The following is a 17,261-nucleotide window of genomic DNA, read 5'->3' on the forward strand; positions in this document are numbered from 1 at the left end:
TTACCATTTTATTACGGCATGTCATTATTCTGATGCTATCAATGGAAATGAATTGGCAGACAATTGATTTACAATAACCCTCTCCTCCTCTACGCCGGCCCTCCGGGAGCCTCTGGTGCTCATTGATTCGTTCCCTCTGTCTGCTCTATGTGACTGGCTCTAACTAGGCTTTCACCTATCATAGGCTACCCCACTTCAATGTGACAGGGATGGAATGTACTGCTGGATTTCATCTGCTTTAGGTCTGCCACCTGGACAAATGGAATATCTCTGTCTGGTAGGCCTTTATCAGGAAAGATCCTGTGGTCCTTTGAAGGGAGAACTGAGTAGTTGGCATGACCAGCGATGGCCACCATAAACACCATCCACACAATCCCAAACTTCATCAACAGAAAGGAAAACCTACCCAAACCCAGCAGCCATACATTAATTGTCAAGAAAAGGGGATCTACCAGGAGCAGGTCCACTCAGGTATTTGACACTTTATAGACAGACTGAAAGTAATTTTAACCCGGGAAGATTCCAGACCTGGGTCCAGTCTTGGGTTACCAGAAACCTAGTGGACCTGTAAAGACTTTTTAGTGCAAACATTTGATTTTGTTTACAAAATGATTTACATATCTCTATCATGAGTTCAAATGTGGTCAACTTTGATTTAGGGTGCTTTCACTAGCCAACATTTAGTCTGTTTTAATCAAACTCTGGTGGGGTTCACCCCCCCGGTGCGTTTCTTTTGGGCGGCTGTGACCGCAGTTACCGCAATCTGGTGCAGACCAGAACTACCGGTCTCGCAAGCGGCCAAAGCGTTTCCAAGCGAACCCTATTTGAGTTTAATTGCATTGAGAACATAATCCGACCCAATTGCTGGAAGAAAACCAAAACACAGGATGCTTTTGTTGATATAGATAGAGGTAAATGAAAGGTTAACAGGGACTTCTGCAGAAGTCCAATGTTTGCTTGACATCTGGGCCAAAGAGAACATACAGAAGAAGCCAGATAAAGTCCACAAAAATAGTGACATTTATAAAGTCATTCCAGATCAACTGAAGGAAAAAGAGTTCATGTGCACAGTAGATCATTGCAGAGTCAAAGTCTGCGACTCCCTGCAAGGAAGTGTCAGCTTCAGAAAGAAAAAGATACATTTTGTGCACTGTCAAACGGAACCAGTCTAAACGGAAAACGAACCAAAAGTATCAATTTCACTCTGATTCGGACAAGTCAACACGCCCATTCATGTTTCGATAGAAGCCCCATGAAATGATGAAGTACGTAGACAGAACATCGTGGGTAAGGATAGAACACCTACTTTCTTTTGAGCTGGCATGCTTCCTAGAGTTGCGTGGCTGCTGGTAAAGTTGTTCTACACACTGATTGGAGGGAGAAGAAAAAAAAAATCCCAGCTGGCCATCGGGCACGCAGAACATCATTAGTGCCAAGTGTCTGAAATCTGTCGAAAACATTCCCATCACAGTGCAACTGGAGTGCTCTCTAACAACCCAGACCATTATGCCTCCACTCCCCCAGTAAGCCAGCAGACAGAGCCCTGCAGACATTGAGATGTGACTTCGGTACATGCAGCACGTGTGCAGTGGCAGCCATTTTCTCTCACCTTAGTCGCATGTGTCAGGAGTCTCACTGGAGAGTCTCTCACTCCAGGAAAATATATGTGACAGCTTTGGGACTCTGCATGGACACTCTCCCCCATAAATACCTTTATGGATGTAGCGGCAGATGAAGCTCACCACGCTCTCTGCTCTGTCCCTTGTGGGATAAACATTTCAAGTGTGGAGGCTGGAGCTCCGGTCTGCTGGTTAATGACTTGTAATGTTGCAGTTTCCTGTTGCAGCATTATAAGAACATGGCTGGTGTCTCTTTTCTTAAAGGTCCCCAAGACACACCACTTTAGCCTTAGGAGGACATGACCTAATGTCTCTCACTGAAGCACTTCTCCTTTTTTCATCTTGCAATTGCTAACTTCCTGTCTGACAGACTACCAATTACATTTCTATTTTTGTTGGGTAAGATCAGCCTCTCTGTTTTTGTTAGTGGTTTGGAAGTGAGATGTAAAATGCTGTTAAAACACCACAACTCAAACGCAAGTGCCCCCTGCAAGTGGATCAGCTGCAGTAATATGAAAAAATCAAAAGATGAACCTTCTCATCTCCATACCATTAGACTATCTGAGTGAAGGGAAGGCAATCACCGGCTCAGGTGTATTCACTTGAGAGCTTTTAACAGATGCTAATGCTAATCAAAATGTCCTGCTCTGACGATGCTACAGTATTTACCATCTACTGTGTCTATAAAGAAATAAACGTAGTCCGCGCGAGGTCACCCATTGGTTTTTGCATTGAGTTCCGCACGTTGGTCATCGCCATCTTGGTTTGTGCAACTAAACGTGACAGGAGAAGGTGGAGAGTACAGTAATGCTAAGTAATGCTGAATAAAACCTTTTTAGGCGACCAATATGTTACAATTAACTTTCATGAACTGTAAACACACTGTGAAAGGGTTAAAGTAAGACGAAAGACGAAAACGCTGTGGTAGCGACCTGTCAATCACAAAGTAGCCCCGCCCTAAAGCATCCCCTGCTTTATGGTCTGTTTGACTCTAAATGGACCATAATTTACTAAATGAACATCATGCTGTATTGAAGAAGACTTGAAACTAGAGATTGAGACCATAAACTCATGTTTACAATGTTTACTGAGGTAATAAATCAAGAGAGAAGTAGAGTCATTTTCTCATAGACTTATCACAAATCTGACTTCTTTTTAACAACCAGAGAAGTCACCCCCTACTCGCCAGTAGAAAGAATGCAGGTTTAAGGTACTCCAGCATTGGCTTCACTTATCAGACCCGGAGGTTGCCTGGTGTTTACTGTGGGATAGCTGCCATAGACAGTTGGGATTGGCTGCTGGGACATCTGCTTGACTCTGTTGTGCTCTCAATGTGAAGGGAAGTGAAAGGTCTGTCTGCCCTGGAGTTGCACTGTTACCAGCGCAGACAGACCTAAACCTACAATACATGTCACAGTGTTGAGCTGCAGAAGGAATTCCTGTGTGATATATTATTTGAGGAAGTCATGAAATATAAGAACTTGCTTCTCTTTCCACTTTTATTTCATTATCTTATGATGGATTGGGTTTGAGACTTATGATTTTTACCAGAACCAAGCTGAGGCCAGTGACTTTGAAGATGTGGTGTTAACCAGGCAGGAAGAGTCTGGTTAAAGGGTAAAGGGTTTAAAAAAAAAGAAGCAAGAAATAGATCAGTGCAATGGTGAGAATTCTGTACCCACCAAACATAATAATTACCCTGTCAGATATATATAGATATATATATATACCTATATATATAGCTACCATACAGACAGTATATCAAGTTTTACACAGCAGCAGACCTTATTCATTCACCCCCCTCCGCCTTGTTTTCCCTGGTTCTCCACTCATAACGCCACTTGAAGACCACAGCTTTCATCTCAGCAGCCCTCATGTGTAGAGATTGTTTCCCCATGTTGGATGATGGGCTCAGAGTGGCGCTCTAATTGACCCGCCAAGTCTGCAAATGCATTAGTGCGGCCGTGCTCAGCCCACTTAATGCCCAACTACAACAAACACGGCCATCAATAGATGCAGCTTTATGCAGCATATAAGGGCACAGTGTGTTCAGTGGTTTGTCTAAAAAGCAGGCAGACCCGGGCGGCTGGGGCCTGTCAGACAAGAGCCTGGTCAGGAGAGTGGCGGTGGCTAGTCGTGGTGTCTGAAACAGCTGACAGGCTGACCTAATCCCACCCCCACAGACAGGAAGGAAAAGGAGTGTAGCCCGAGGCCGTCTGAGCCGCGGTCTCTCAAAGACTTGTTTTGTGTACAGCGAGGGGTTAGACAATCGGGCAAAGATTTGCAGGCAAACTGACCGGTTTAAAGGGGAGCTTGTTAGCCTAACTCACATTCACTGACTGACGTTATCAGCTCTGATCATTGCGGATAGAAGCCTTTTAGAAATGATATTTTTGATCCGATTTCATTTCAAATATTCTAAATAGAAAATCCAGAATTTACTCCAGAATTGTATTGTCTTAAACCAAGATTCAGCCCATAGACCATGATTTGGACATTTGAACTCTAGCTTCTTAAGCGACGTATATGTACCAACAAAATCTCACAAGCTCAGTTTTTGCTACTACATTTACATGTAGAAACACTCTCAGAGGATGGATTAATTAAGCCCAATGAGATGTGTGCAGACTGATCTGTGACTGGATCTGAATTTGTAGAAAAGTGGCATGGAAAGAAAAGGACCAGCTGATCTAATGCTAAACAATGGCCCTCACAGTGTCTCTCACAAGCACCCAGTGTTTTCCTACCCCTCTAGATTACGTTTGTCCAAAGCTCAAGCTAACTCATTTCTCACTCATTTGCGTCGGTTTCTTGTCTGGACGGGGATCCAGGTATTTCATTAAGGGGATTGAGCGGATCGTGGCTAAAGGATTTAGCTATCATTGCTGACCCCCTCTGGTGTCAATCCCCCCAAACAGCCCTAATCCCACAACATCCAGTCCCAACTGCTCACCATGCTTTGGGCAAAATGCATCCAGTGCATATAGTTGAGGGGAAAACCTTTTTTCTTCTTCTAAACTTAAAAAACTAAACTTTATTAGAGTCATGATTATACATGAAATTTGACTTCTGCATTTAACCCATACTGGGAGCAGTGGGCTGCTGAGAAGGGTTAGGGGTTTAGTGTCTTGCTCAGGGACACTTTGGCACAGGAGTCGTAGCAGCCGAGGATCAGCCGCCAACCTTGAGGTTGCCGGAGAACCCTCTTTACCCAAAGAGCCACAGTCACCTCTGTCACTGTAGCGTGCAGTGGTTTGAATGGAGTGTCTCACTACAGTGCCTAAATTAGAAATACTACGTGTTCTGCACTAGAATTTCAGCTATGCCCATTCATGGTGTTTACAGTTAACACAGGCGGTAAACACAGACACACACGGCTGAACCGGGTGATGATCACACATATTTATTCACGCATTCTGAGCCAATGACCTGCCTTGTTTACCCTGGCTCATTTACTCCTCCAGGTGCTCCTGTGGTTGTGGTTTTAAGAGGGCCCTCACAGACTCGCACATTGTTAGATTCACACCTTCCATTATCCTCTAAAGCATCATATCACCTTCGGTGTCTCGAGTGCCGGAGGCTTGTTTATGTTATCAACGATTCAGTTACAGCCGCTGAGTCACAGCAGACCACTCCATCTGCCAAGTGATCACCCCATGAGCCTTTTCATTTATGTTGTAGCTGTACACTGGACGCTTTAACGAAGCTGAAAGTCAAGTGACGAGTCCAGGCTGCATCCCATGCTGTGTCACTATAGACCTTGTTAATCCAATGCATGTTATTCGGTTTATGTGAATGTGTTTTCAACACTCTCGCTCTCTGTTTGAAGAGCTGCTGCCATCTTTCATGTACTCAATATTCAGTATCAATAACAGACCTAATGCACGTTTGGGCGGGCCTCCAATAATTACAGGCCTTTCTGGGCAGCAGGTTGTGTTTTCAGGCGGATTATTCACCCATTCCATTTATCGAATTTTGCTGTTCCATTTATCTGCAATACAGGAAACAGGCCTTATGACAGCAGCTCATGTGGCTCTTGTTAACTAGCTCCACCAGCTAGTCCAAATAGGGGTTGATTCCAGGTCAAGTTCAGGGTCAAACTGCCTCAACACCAATTCATGAACAGAAAGGACCCAGAAAAGAAAACAGTGGCCATTAAATATACTTCACACTGTTGTTTAGTTTAGTAGCAGGAAACAACACACCTGTCTAAATGTAGCGTTATTTGCTAATCAAGATGACAACTCTGAGAAGAGACACCTGTAACGGAGCGAAACAAAAAAAGACAGCCCTGGATAAACACACCAGTTAAAGGAGTTTAACTTTACATCTTCTCAGACCACTATATCTATGACAACAGGGCTGCTTCTTTATTCATGCTTCACTCAATACCGCTTTATGATGAAAGTTTAAGATGTCATAATGGAGTTTTCATTATTCATGATGCATTGTAGCCATGATAAAGCTGTGGCGGTGAACCACAGATGGCTCTATGTAGAGGAAACATTGCGTCTTACTCCACCCCAGCGGATAACGTCTGTAATGGTGGTGGCTTTCAATGTCTCCCATGAGGCAGCATTTTTATAATACACCCCCCCCCCCTCCAGCTCCGGGTCACAGTGAGATAAAGACAGAGAAGGCGAGATTTGAGGTTACGGCTGTAATTGGTGGTCTATCCCGGTTCCTGGTAGCGGAGGGCTCCAGGGATAAGGCTTTAGCAGGCGTAATGATGTCTGTAAGATGAGAGGGGATTTGACTGCTGGCCCCACACTGGCTTAAGTCACCCTCATCCTCTCTGACAAGAGGATCCATGCACGGCAAATTGAAAGTGAAAGGGCACTCCCAATATGGCAAACCATCATAAGCCCTCTACCTTCCAGTTTTAGGAAGTCCACCCAGACCTTTTAGCCTATTGAGCACTATACACTTAAATGGGTAATAGGTGTTGACATGAGTAAGGAACAGAACCAATTCTGCATGTCAGGTTTTAAATTGCAGCCTGACATAAAACCTGTCCTAATGCTTTCAGATTAGTGAAAACTTCCTGTTTGTGTTCAAAGGATGGGGGAGGGCAGCGTCGGAAATACACGAGGGCAAAGGGCAAAACTTGCCCCCTAACAAATATGTAAATTGCCTACCCTGGGGGAGGGTATAGTTTTGGGTATCCATCTTAGTGCAGTGGAGGGTTGAGTTTTTCTTAGGGTGTGATGTATCATTATGGGATGTGGCCTGTCGCTGCAGCTTCACTCCGGTGCTGCCATCTCCTTCGATGTATGCTAACAGGCGAGTTTACTTTTTTTGGGTGTTTTTGCATTTGTCTGTACGTGTGTGTGTGTACATTTGGTGGCTTCAAACAAGTGTGTAAACATACACATATGTGTGCATGTTTGCACAGCAGTCCCCGTCTGTGGCTGTCACATGTTAAGTCATGTGCAGCAGGCTGGACCGGGGTACCCGGAATGCCTGCTTGTGTTCCAGTGCCCCGTAAGTAATACTTGGAAATCAAAGTGCCAGCATGTGTGTGTGTGTACGCCCTCTCCCTCCACTACAGCAGGCAGCAGCATCCATGCTCCCCCCCCAGTGCTATTTATGTATTTGCTTAGCCATGCGACTTAACCCTTTCACAAGCAACCTCAACCTCGGGGCACGTTACACGCCAAGCAGAAATATGCCCTATGGCCCGCATTCCCCGATGCTGCACACACACGCACACACACACACACACGCACACACACACACACACACACTAGACTCACTCCTCCCCGCATTACCCATGATTCACATCTGGCCCCCTTTTAAAAGAGGCCAACTCTTTGCACCAATGCCACGAAAAGAGACAGCAGATTCCTCTGCACTGGAGCCTGCTACCTTCTTCCAACCTGAATTATGAAAATAGTTGACACTTTAACTGCAAGAATTGTATAAAGAGGCTGAAAGTGATGTTCATCAGCAGCAGATATTGTAAAGGTTGAGGTTGTCCAGTAAGCATTAAGATATCTTTACGTGAGATTGGACACACAACCAGAAATGCCTGCACACACTCCCAGATCAATGGATATGTGCATTAGAGTATAAGCAGAGTTTACAAGCAAATTGAATTATCCTGCTTTTAGATGGCTCTGAAACATTTGCTGCAGAGGATCATAAAAGGGACGTTAAATTCATTTTCTGGCTGTATTTGTCCATCTCTTTACTGGTCTGGTCTAAAAGCAAAGCTGGCGACATAAAAATGATGAGCAATGTTTTGTTTGTGGGTTATGGCCTTTAATAAATATCAAATATCAGTTTCATCCTCCTTCAAAATGATCAATATAATTAGGATTGAATGATGGATTAGCCTATTTAGCCAGCAGCTCACTGTTATTTGGTTAAAATCTGGGAAGAAACATTTGAGGTTTGCGTGAAATATAAAATGACCTGCCGGAATTATAATTTGATATTAGCTTATCATATCTTTGTGTTGCCGTGTGAACATCGCAAATTTGTCAGTATCTGTATATGTCGGCGGGTACGTCACAAGAAGTTACAGTACTATATGCTTTTTTTTACAATCTTCAATCTGTTTATCCACCAGGCTGCACTGTTTATTTTTATACTTTCACAATTACTGAGAAACTCATTTAATGGATTATTATCCAAAATATGAATGGCCAATAAACAGTATCATGAGATTTTCTTTTAACCCCTGAATTTTGGTATTGGATTCAAAAATCCAGTGTCAGTTGAGTTCTACTAAAAATTGTTGCACATTTGCAAATACGTAGAGGTTCAATGCAGAATTTGAACGCTTTACATGCTGGCAGTGACACTGCATCGTGCACACCCAGCCTCTCTGTCTAGCATGTTGATGTTAGCATTTGATCCCTGTAGAAACAGCAAAAGCTAAGGAAGGGATGAAAAGGAAAAGGAAAAGCCATGGAAAAGTCCAGCTGTATTTACTTACCCCCCAACACCCTCCCCCATCTCCATGTTACGCGTTTGAGCTTTCCGTCTCCTCGGTGGGCCGATCCCTGGCTCTCTGCGGCTGAGAAGAGCTGGTCTCTACCCATTCCCACAGAAAGAGTTGCCAAAGCAAATTTGGCGAGAGGAAACGGAGACCCTTCTACCGTCCCAAACCTCCAATCTCTTCCCTTTCCTTCCCCTTTTTCCATGTGTGTGTGTGTGTGTGTGTGTGTGTGTGTGTGTGTGTGTGTGTGCGCATACACTCAAAGCTGTTCTGCATGGCCTTCAGGAAGCAGCGGGAAGGCTTGCGGCACAAAAGGAGTTATTCGTTACCTTTAACTCTCATTATTCTTTCACTTTGTGTTTTTCCACACATAATACTGTTGTCATGTGAAACTCAGAACAATATTTTGGTGTTTTCCATGTTCGTACTTCAGTTAGAACATTACATCGGGGTGTGAAAATGCTGTGACCCCCGTGGTTATTGCTACCTTTTGGTACCATGTTCACACTGCAGGAAAAAGCCCATTTTTTTACAACACTGTTGCATCACCTGGAATCTGTTCTTTTCCCTTCTATTTTAATATTTAATCAGGAAGTGCAGTTGGTGACAGTGTGGGCTCCATGGTAACATAGTTTGACGGAGACAGCAGCGGGGAGGCGGGCTTAACCAAGGGTCAATTGAGCACTAATGCTTTAAGACCCATCACATAGACTTATGGTGGTCTAGCTAAAAACGAGGCGGCCCGTCTCATGCCCTTTGGGATAAGCAGTGTTTTATCTGAGAAATCGTCTGTTTGTGTGTCTGACTGCTGCTCTCTGTTCACACTTGATCCCCTGCCACAAACTGTTTACACGGCTCTGGTTTCTGTTCTTTTTTTCCCAGCTGTTGTTGCCTTTTTTCTCCCGTTCTTTGCCTTACTGTCCTTCCCTCCTCTGTTTTTCCTCACGTGTTTGGGAATGCCGGCCCTCCTTTCCTTTTGGGACTAGGGGACTTATTTAGCCTCTGGTCCTCTGAGTTGTGATAACTGTAGCCTAGTTTAGCATTGTGTAGCGTAGCATAGCCTGAGTGCTCAGCATGTTGCGTACAAGACCCACTTCATTCATTTCATGTTTAGTAGTGAATGTAAAGCGGTTACACTAAAGATATTTTCACAACATATTCATTACATATTGAGAGGTTATGTTTTTATCTGGCAGCTTTTAATCAGTTGCAACAAGCATGTAACCTTAAGCCTAGATAGCGACAGCAGCTTTTGGAGGTCTGTCTTCCGTTTTGTCCTGGAAGTGGAAGGCACTGGAACAACAGCAGGTCCGCTGCCGTCACATTTTATGTTGAAATAAGAAGGAATTGAAATGTCAGATTTCTGCCGTTATACTGTCCCTCCAGGCAAAAATGCTGGGAGTTGACAGGGGAGCTAGCATATTTTGTATGGAGCAGCAAGTATCAGTGCAAACTGTTTTTGGCAAGGGGCCGTGGAAACAAAGTGTCTTTTTGTAATCAGTAGCAGGGGAATGCAGGAGAAGCTTCCCTGCTAATGGGTTAAATGATGGCTTTTGGGAGCGGTGGTACAGGCAGGTACCGCTGGGGCCTCCTCTCTGTATACAGCTACCTGATAGTCCGAACATCTGCCATTTGTCCACAAATACACACTTCCAGTCCCAGCACTGTTCTCCAACAATCTCAATAAGTTTGTACTCGCTCTTTGTAATTTCAAACGCGGTTACTTATGTGCTGAGCACGGGAGAAATTACTCCTCGCTGTATCAAAGTGAATATTCGATGAGGTCATTTCCAGTGTAGTCAGCAAACCAGTTCATCTTGAAGTCGGATCTGCGCCTCGGCAGGACGGAGAACCAGAGTCTTGAATAATAAGATGAATTTGATGCTTTGCAGGGCAGCGCTGCAGCAGTTTGACTGCAAAGTGTTTTTGCTATTTACTTCATTGAAGACAGAGGCCCTATTGTTCTCTGTGACTCCTCAGCCAAGGAGACGATGGTGGGATGAACCAGTTGCCAAAACTGGAGCTCTGCGAGTGTGTGTGTGTGCGCGCGTGTGTGTAACCCACAAACACACAGACGAGGAATCTCACTCGAGCCGCGGCGCTCGCTGTATTTTTATCCCCTAGGTTGGTCTGGGCGTGGAGCAGCACACACACATTCACTCTGACTGGGAAATGAGCATAGCAAGGTGGTGAGAAAGACAAAGCAGCTCACCGTACCTACACTGCCCATAACAGTTGTGCTCGTAGCAGACATAAAAACTGCTCAAGCCTCGGGGGGGAAACTAAAGCACTCCATACAGCTTGTTTGTTTCCTCCAAGGCCAGCGGCTAATGAATTCAGCCACGAACCTGAGCGTTCCAGGTCAGCCTTTTTCTTTTTTGCATAAATAGTGGAAGGACATGTTGTCCAACACCCAGCATATGGGGGGCTTTTGTGGCTGCATGAGCTGAGCTCTCATTTTGCCTCCAGGAGGGCCTCCTCCCTTCACACCAGCATGGGCGCCTCAGAGGAACATGCAGCGAGGCCAAAGTCAGGTCACAGGCAGGGTGCGGCTCTGCCCGCCCTCCTGAGTGAAGAGAGACAACCGGTTGTTTGCCCTTTCACCTTAGCCGAGTCTCGGGGGGGGGTTGGGTTAGGCAACCTGTCAAGCACCATGTCACTACAAGTTGCTTGTCTCTGACAGCGTGCAGTCCTGACACTGAGTAACATTATGCGGTCAAAGAAGAAAGGATTTCTGGGCGAAGGAAACGTTAATGATCAGTGTCATGTTCCAGAACACCCAAGGTTTACACAGCACTGAAATGGCACAAGATGTCAATTAGGGAGGGGTCATGATTTTCATGAAATGTTATTAAATTATTCAAAAGATTTTAACCACGTTTTACAATCTTCCCTCATCGGATGGAGTTTGGTCTGTTGTCATGGAGATTATTATCCATGCTTCTAGAAGTGAAACATTCACAGTGACAGCTGAGCAAACTTCATCCGTCGAGGCATGAGGTACAGTTAAAAGCTACAGAAAAGGCCAGTAAGGTAGACCTTGAGTAAGGATGTTGTTGTCAAATATATCACTCATTGTTGAGCCATCATGTGCTGTTATTTGAGTAGATCAATTCTAAAAGTATCTTCTCAGTGGATTACTGGTATGACAAACTGAAATGTATATTCAATGCTGCATTGACTCTTCATTTTTGGTGTTTTGTTCTTATGGCAGCAGTTGTGGTTTTGGTTTATGGCAGCCATCTTGTTCCATGAGATTGTACTGGAAGCTCTTTTAGCCCACAAGCACTTTATTGGTCTATGCTTTCTGCAAGTTTCTGTCAGATTAGTTGTGCTTGCTTTCTTTCTCTGCGACTGGAATCTTGCTTGTTTGCAGAGGACATCCTGTAATCTATGAGACAGGAAACGCACACAGACAGATAGCCGAATAGGGTGGGGTGGGGGTTGTGGGACAGACGGTGATAGGAGGGAGTGGCCGAAAATGAAACTAGGAGGCGGGTTTAGATGGAAATGACAGATTGTGTCAAGAAACAGATTCTGTCACACGAGCGGCGTTATTCAAGTCGGGAGAATTCTGTGGTCTTTTCTTTGGGGGGTGACACTATTTTCAACACCACAATGTCGCTGCTGAGGCGAGTTTACCTCAGACGAGAGCTCCTGTCTTGAGATCAAGTTTTCAGAAGGCAGTCATTCCGGAAACCACAAGCTCCCTCGCAGGCCCCTTCTGGCATCTGTCCAGCAGAGCCCAGCAAGAATAACCCTTCCTCCAAATCTGTTGCTTTCTACACTGCTTGCTACTCCAATTAAGTTAACCTCGAAACAGAGATTCAACATGGATACGTTGGACAGACGTGTCAAACGCCCTCATACGTTGGGGGCGTTTCACACAAATCTATGTTTTCTACTTACACCTCCTTGGCTGGAGTTTGATCAGCTGTACAGAACTCTCCATGAACTCTCTCCTGGCTGACTCATCTGGAGCCCAGTGGGACTTTGCTTCCTCAGTTTACTTGCTAACAGAAACAACCCTTATGATTTATAAAAATTAAAAAAAAGGTACAACAGGATAAAGAACCCAGTGTGTCGCCAAAGAGCACAGCTGATTTGGAACATTTCATGCATTCCTTCAGCGGTCTTTGAGAGAATTTCAGAATGTCCACAACTTTGTGAGGGGTCATGTTATTTAACTGCCTAAAGATCAACACAGTGAACGTGTAACAAAGTCGCTTTATAACAGTTTATAGGGCAGTGCCTGTTCGGGGCGGGGCACTCCTTGGGGTTGTTACGGTATTCCGCTGTATTTAAATTAGCTTATCTACGCTATTGAAAAAAATATAATATACAAATATAATACACTATAGTGCTGCTAACATTCAAGCTATCATCTATATTATCAGCTGTATAACATTATAGTTACATGCTATTTTTTTCATCATGTTTATGACTATGTTAGCATTAGCAGCAGCATCCAGAGAGAGATTCCTTGAGAAACTTGGAACTAGGAACTTGAGTAGTGAGATACAAATACTGTTTAAGACCAGCAAAAGGTTTCGCTAAAGGTACAAGCCTCAAGAAATCCTATACTCTTTATTGTTCAAATGTACTGTTCATAGTATTTTGTCTAACTGTGACAAACATCAATGCCGTGCAGACAGAGGAAGTGTTCTGAAACTGAGGGTTTCAAAACGCACAGACAATGTTCAACTGAGAAGACTGTTATCACTCCACCCATCCTGTCTCACACACACACACATACACACACACACACCCATACGAACAGACATGTACACATACACTTGGCCAGACACATGCTCACACACGAGCCCCTGCATGGGGGCCCCTTTGGCAGCTGAGACGGGCCTGCCACTCTCACTATTTCCACATATGCTTCCCCATGACTTGAGGCTTTGTGACTTTCTCATGCAGCGGCTATTCCTAGCTGCCATGTGTGAAGTAAGGGGCCGTAAATGAGCATTTGACAGCTTCAAAAGGGCCGATATTGATACTTTGTGCCATTGCTTGGCTAATGTCGTGCCGACAAGCTCGCTCTCAGAGCGCAGAGCACTGCAACTCCTCACTGGAAGCATGGAAACCGATAATAAAGTGATATCTGAATGTTAATAAAAGGCCAATGTCATCTCCTCCAGGTACCAGAGTAATGCGTAGATATTATGAGGTGTCATGTTCTCAGCGCGAGGTGCCGGGGCTCAGTACATAGACGGTGCAGACTGGGCATGTCTAACGCACACCTCGGACGCCTTATTTTAGAAGTGTGACATCCTGTCTATGCTGTGTAATCAGCACCGGATCATAAAGGGGTTGGGGCTTCAACGTGTGGATGTATGCTCACATGTGTTTTTAATGTGTCTTTGAAGTCAGCCCAGCTCTATCATCTGCAGCAACCCTGCTTATCAGGAGAGCATTGTAAAGTTCCCAATGAAAGAGTCTAGGTGTGTGTGTGTGTGTGTGTGTGTGTGTGTTTATGCACGTTATTTCTCACGTTTTCATGTCACTCGCCGCCCAAATGACAATGTTTATTCCCAGGCAGGGACACATACATAAAGATATCATGCCCTCTAATGGGATAATTTCAAGTGAATCTAATTAAAGTGAAATTACACCACTCCTACCGTTTGCACTGGATCACCTGAAACCAGCCCAAGGGCCCCTGTGAACCAGTGCCACGGACATCACCAAACCCACCCATCCATCCACCAACCCATCCATCTATCCATCTATCCATCTATCCATCTATCTATCCATCCATCCATCCACCCATCCACCCATCTATCCATCCATCCATCCATCTATCCATCCATCCATCCACCCATCCATCCACAAACCCATCCATCTATCCATCCATCCATCTACCCATCATCCATCAGGGTATTCCAAACGTCCCTCTCCCCAGCAACACTTTCAAGTTCTTGGGGGACCCCCAAGGCGTTCCCAGGACAGACGAGATGTATAATCTCTCCAGTGTGTTCTAGTTCAAAACCCTAACCCTACCAGTTGGATGTGCCCTAAAACACTCCTAAAGGGATTCGTCCAGGAGTGGCCAGCCACTTTTAGACATCACCAAGCCGCTTTTTAAAATAGGAATTTCCACTGTGGCCGTCTGTTTGCCTAATGTCTCACAGTCCCACTGTTTTTCCCCCTCCATCCCCACCACTGAGCCCCATGAGCTCAGCTGCCAATTGTTGACCTCCAATGCTCTCCTCCATCCAAGATTACTGGGGCCGGATCTTGCCCTGATGGAAAGCCACGGTGTTGGCAACTGGTAATCCACGAGACGAGGACTGGCACGTGGCACAGAGACTTTGCCCAGAGGCAGCACAGTGTGTGTGTGTGTGTGTGTGTGTGTGTGTGTGTGTGGACTGAACTACAGGCACTAGCCTCTTGCCTCTGGCCCTGATATGTAGGACATATCTCTTCATCTCTAGATAACCCACAAGCTATCAGCCACAGTCAGGACTCTGTTCTACTGTAGCGTCTGTCTTTTTACTAGATAACACTATTCAAATAAATCTTCTTATTATAAAGAGAAGCTTTTTTACCTTAAAGTGCACAGACATCTTAGTGACTCCTTAGCTACACACTGTGGATGACACAATGCAAACAATGCGTTGTGACCAGTGAAATATAGATACATGTCATTTATCTGGGATTTTTGGGGGTGTCTTGTGTTGTGATTTTTTGAACCATTATTTTGCTATTACACTACCAGTACTGCTCTAGTGATGGCTATATCAGTCAGTTGGTTGCTCCACCACTTTGGTCCAGACTGAAATGTTTTAGCAGCTATTGGATGGATTTGCATTCATTTTGGTCTTAAATGTTCGCAGAGGATGACTCATCTCGGGCCACCATGAAAATTTCAACTTGCCACCTTTTTTATCTTGACACGCTTTGAGTTAACTCGTCAGGGCTACGCTGCTGTCCTATTAATGCGTGTCAACTCGCCATGAAATCAGCAATTTAAAACGCCTGTGATTCTAATCCAATACATTTTTCGTCAAATTCAGTTAATATCTCACTGGATTGGCAAATCCCGGCTGCTATACTGTGACGTTTTACTTGATAATACATCCAATAATTAAGGGGTTTGCAATGGACATAATTCATCATTGCTCTGAGATCAGGCTTTAACACATAGCTCTTTCTTACATCGTCTAGAGTTGTTCTACCGGAGCAGACAGAAAATAACGTTCTTGGTCATGGAAGCCCTCAGGTGTCGTTCTGGAAAGGCATTGAAAGTCATGGGGTTGTACATCAGGGCCGTGTTGCTGGAATGAGGACAGCTGCCACATCGGCAGACCTCAGCGGTATTTGTTCGTCTAGCCACGCTACTTTCCTGTGAGAGCAGCTCTGATTACGCATGTGGCATAGCATGACACACTGCCAACAGTATCTAACCCCATTACAAATGACCACCTGTTGACACCACGCAGGAGGTGGAGTGTGTGTGTATATGTGTGTTTGCTGGCTGCACGCTGTTGATTCCTGGGGGAGATCCTCAGAGACAAACCACCACTAAGTGTACCAGTTATAAGTGAGTGAATACATCCCCTCTAGAAATACTGTTGGTTTGACAGAGCCAGCCCAGATATGTGACCTCCACTTCAACACATGACCTAAGAAAGAGTGAAGAACATGCAGAGAATAATTCCACGACGAAACACCTACTGATGTAAGAAGAAGAATAACTTTGTTTCAGTAGTCGGTAAAAAAATCACGTAGCTGCTTAATAGAGCCAAATCACTACTAGCAATTAAAAAAAAAGTTTTTTGCATGCCCATTCAATACAAATATGTGCATCACAAAATTTCACATTTATGATCAGAATTGAAATCCTTGTTAAGAAAGTCCATTTTAAAGCTAGATGTTAGAGGTATCACGTTTCTCACGAAAAACACGATTTGATTTATATTCTGCATTACCGGCCCACTTAAGACCCATACAAAGTAGTAGGACTCAAAGTTGGATAATTCATGTCCTGTGTTCAATCAATAATGCATCGGAATAGAGTGCAGGGATGAGTCCTAAAACCCGCAAATGAGTTCTCTCCTCTTGAAGTCAATGGGTCTTTGGTTAGACGTCTGAAATAAGGTCTGTGTTTAACACAAGCTTAAGAGAGTTTACCGTTGTGTTCTACGGTATATAAAATATGTCAGTAAATACCCCTCCTGTGAATTTAGAAGTTTTTACGTGTCTTAAAAAAGGCGGCTGCTAACGAGTGCCTAAATGAGACACCTAAAGGTCATCACGAGAACACGAGTCCTCCTTTAGCTTAGTGCTGGCTTACGTGACCAAGGTGAAGTCTGTTAGCTTTTTATTGTCTGATTGTATTCACGCTTCAGAAATCATGAAAGCGGTGTTCATTTGTGAAGATCTCGCTGAACAAAACTTCTAAGTATCAGAAACATTAAAAAAGTAATTGAAAAATCCCAATGGCTTTTTGTCGAGGGAACCAGTGCGATACCAACTTCCTGGTTGGCGTATAAAAATACGTCATCTTGCAGCACTCTATTTATTGCTCTTCGTTTGTGTGTCAGTGTGTGCGTGTGGCAGCTAGTGACAGCCACAGCTTGGAGAGGCTGAGGTCATAGCTAAGAAGCCAGCCTAACGGGGGACGAGAGACAAACCCCTACTTGTTTGTCTGTATGGATGTATCTGTGTGTGATAGACACACACAC

General features: G+C 44.5%; 1 protein-coding gene across 2 annotated transcripts in view; it reads left to right on the forward strand.

Moving 5' to 3' along the window:
- skia (v-ski avian sarcoma viral oncogene homolog a) overlaps positions 1-17,261 on the forward strand; it is a 76,322-nt gene that overhangs the window by 46,989 nt on the left and 12,072 nt on the right. The window lies entirely within an intron of this gene.

Source organism: Anarhichas minor, unplaced genomic scaffold (genome assembly GCF_050575085.1).
Source record: "Anarhichas minor isolate MPS153535 unplaced genomic scaffold, ASM5057508v1 ptg000020l, whole genome shotgun sequence".
Taxonomy (NCBI): domain Eukaryota; kingdom Metazoa; phylum Chordata; class Actinopteri; order Perciformes; family Anarhichadidae; genus Anarhichas; species Anarhichas minor.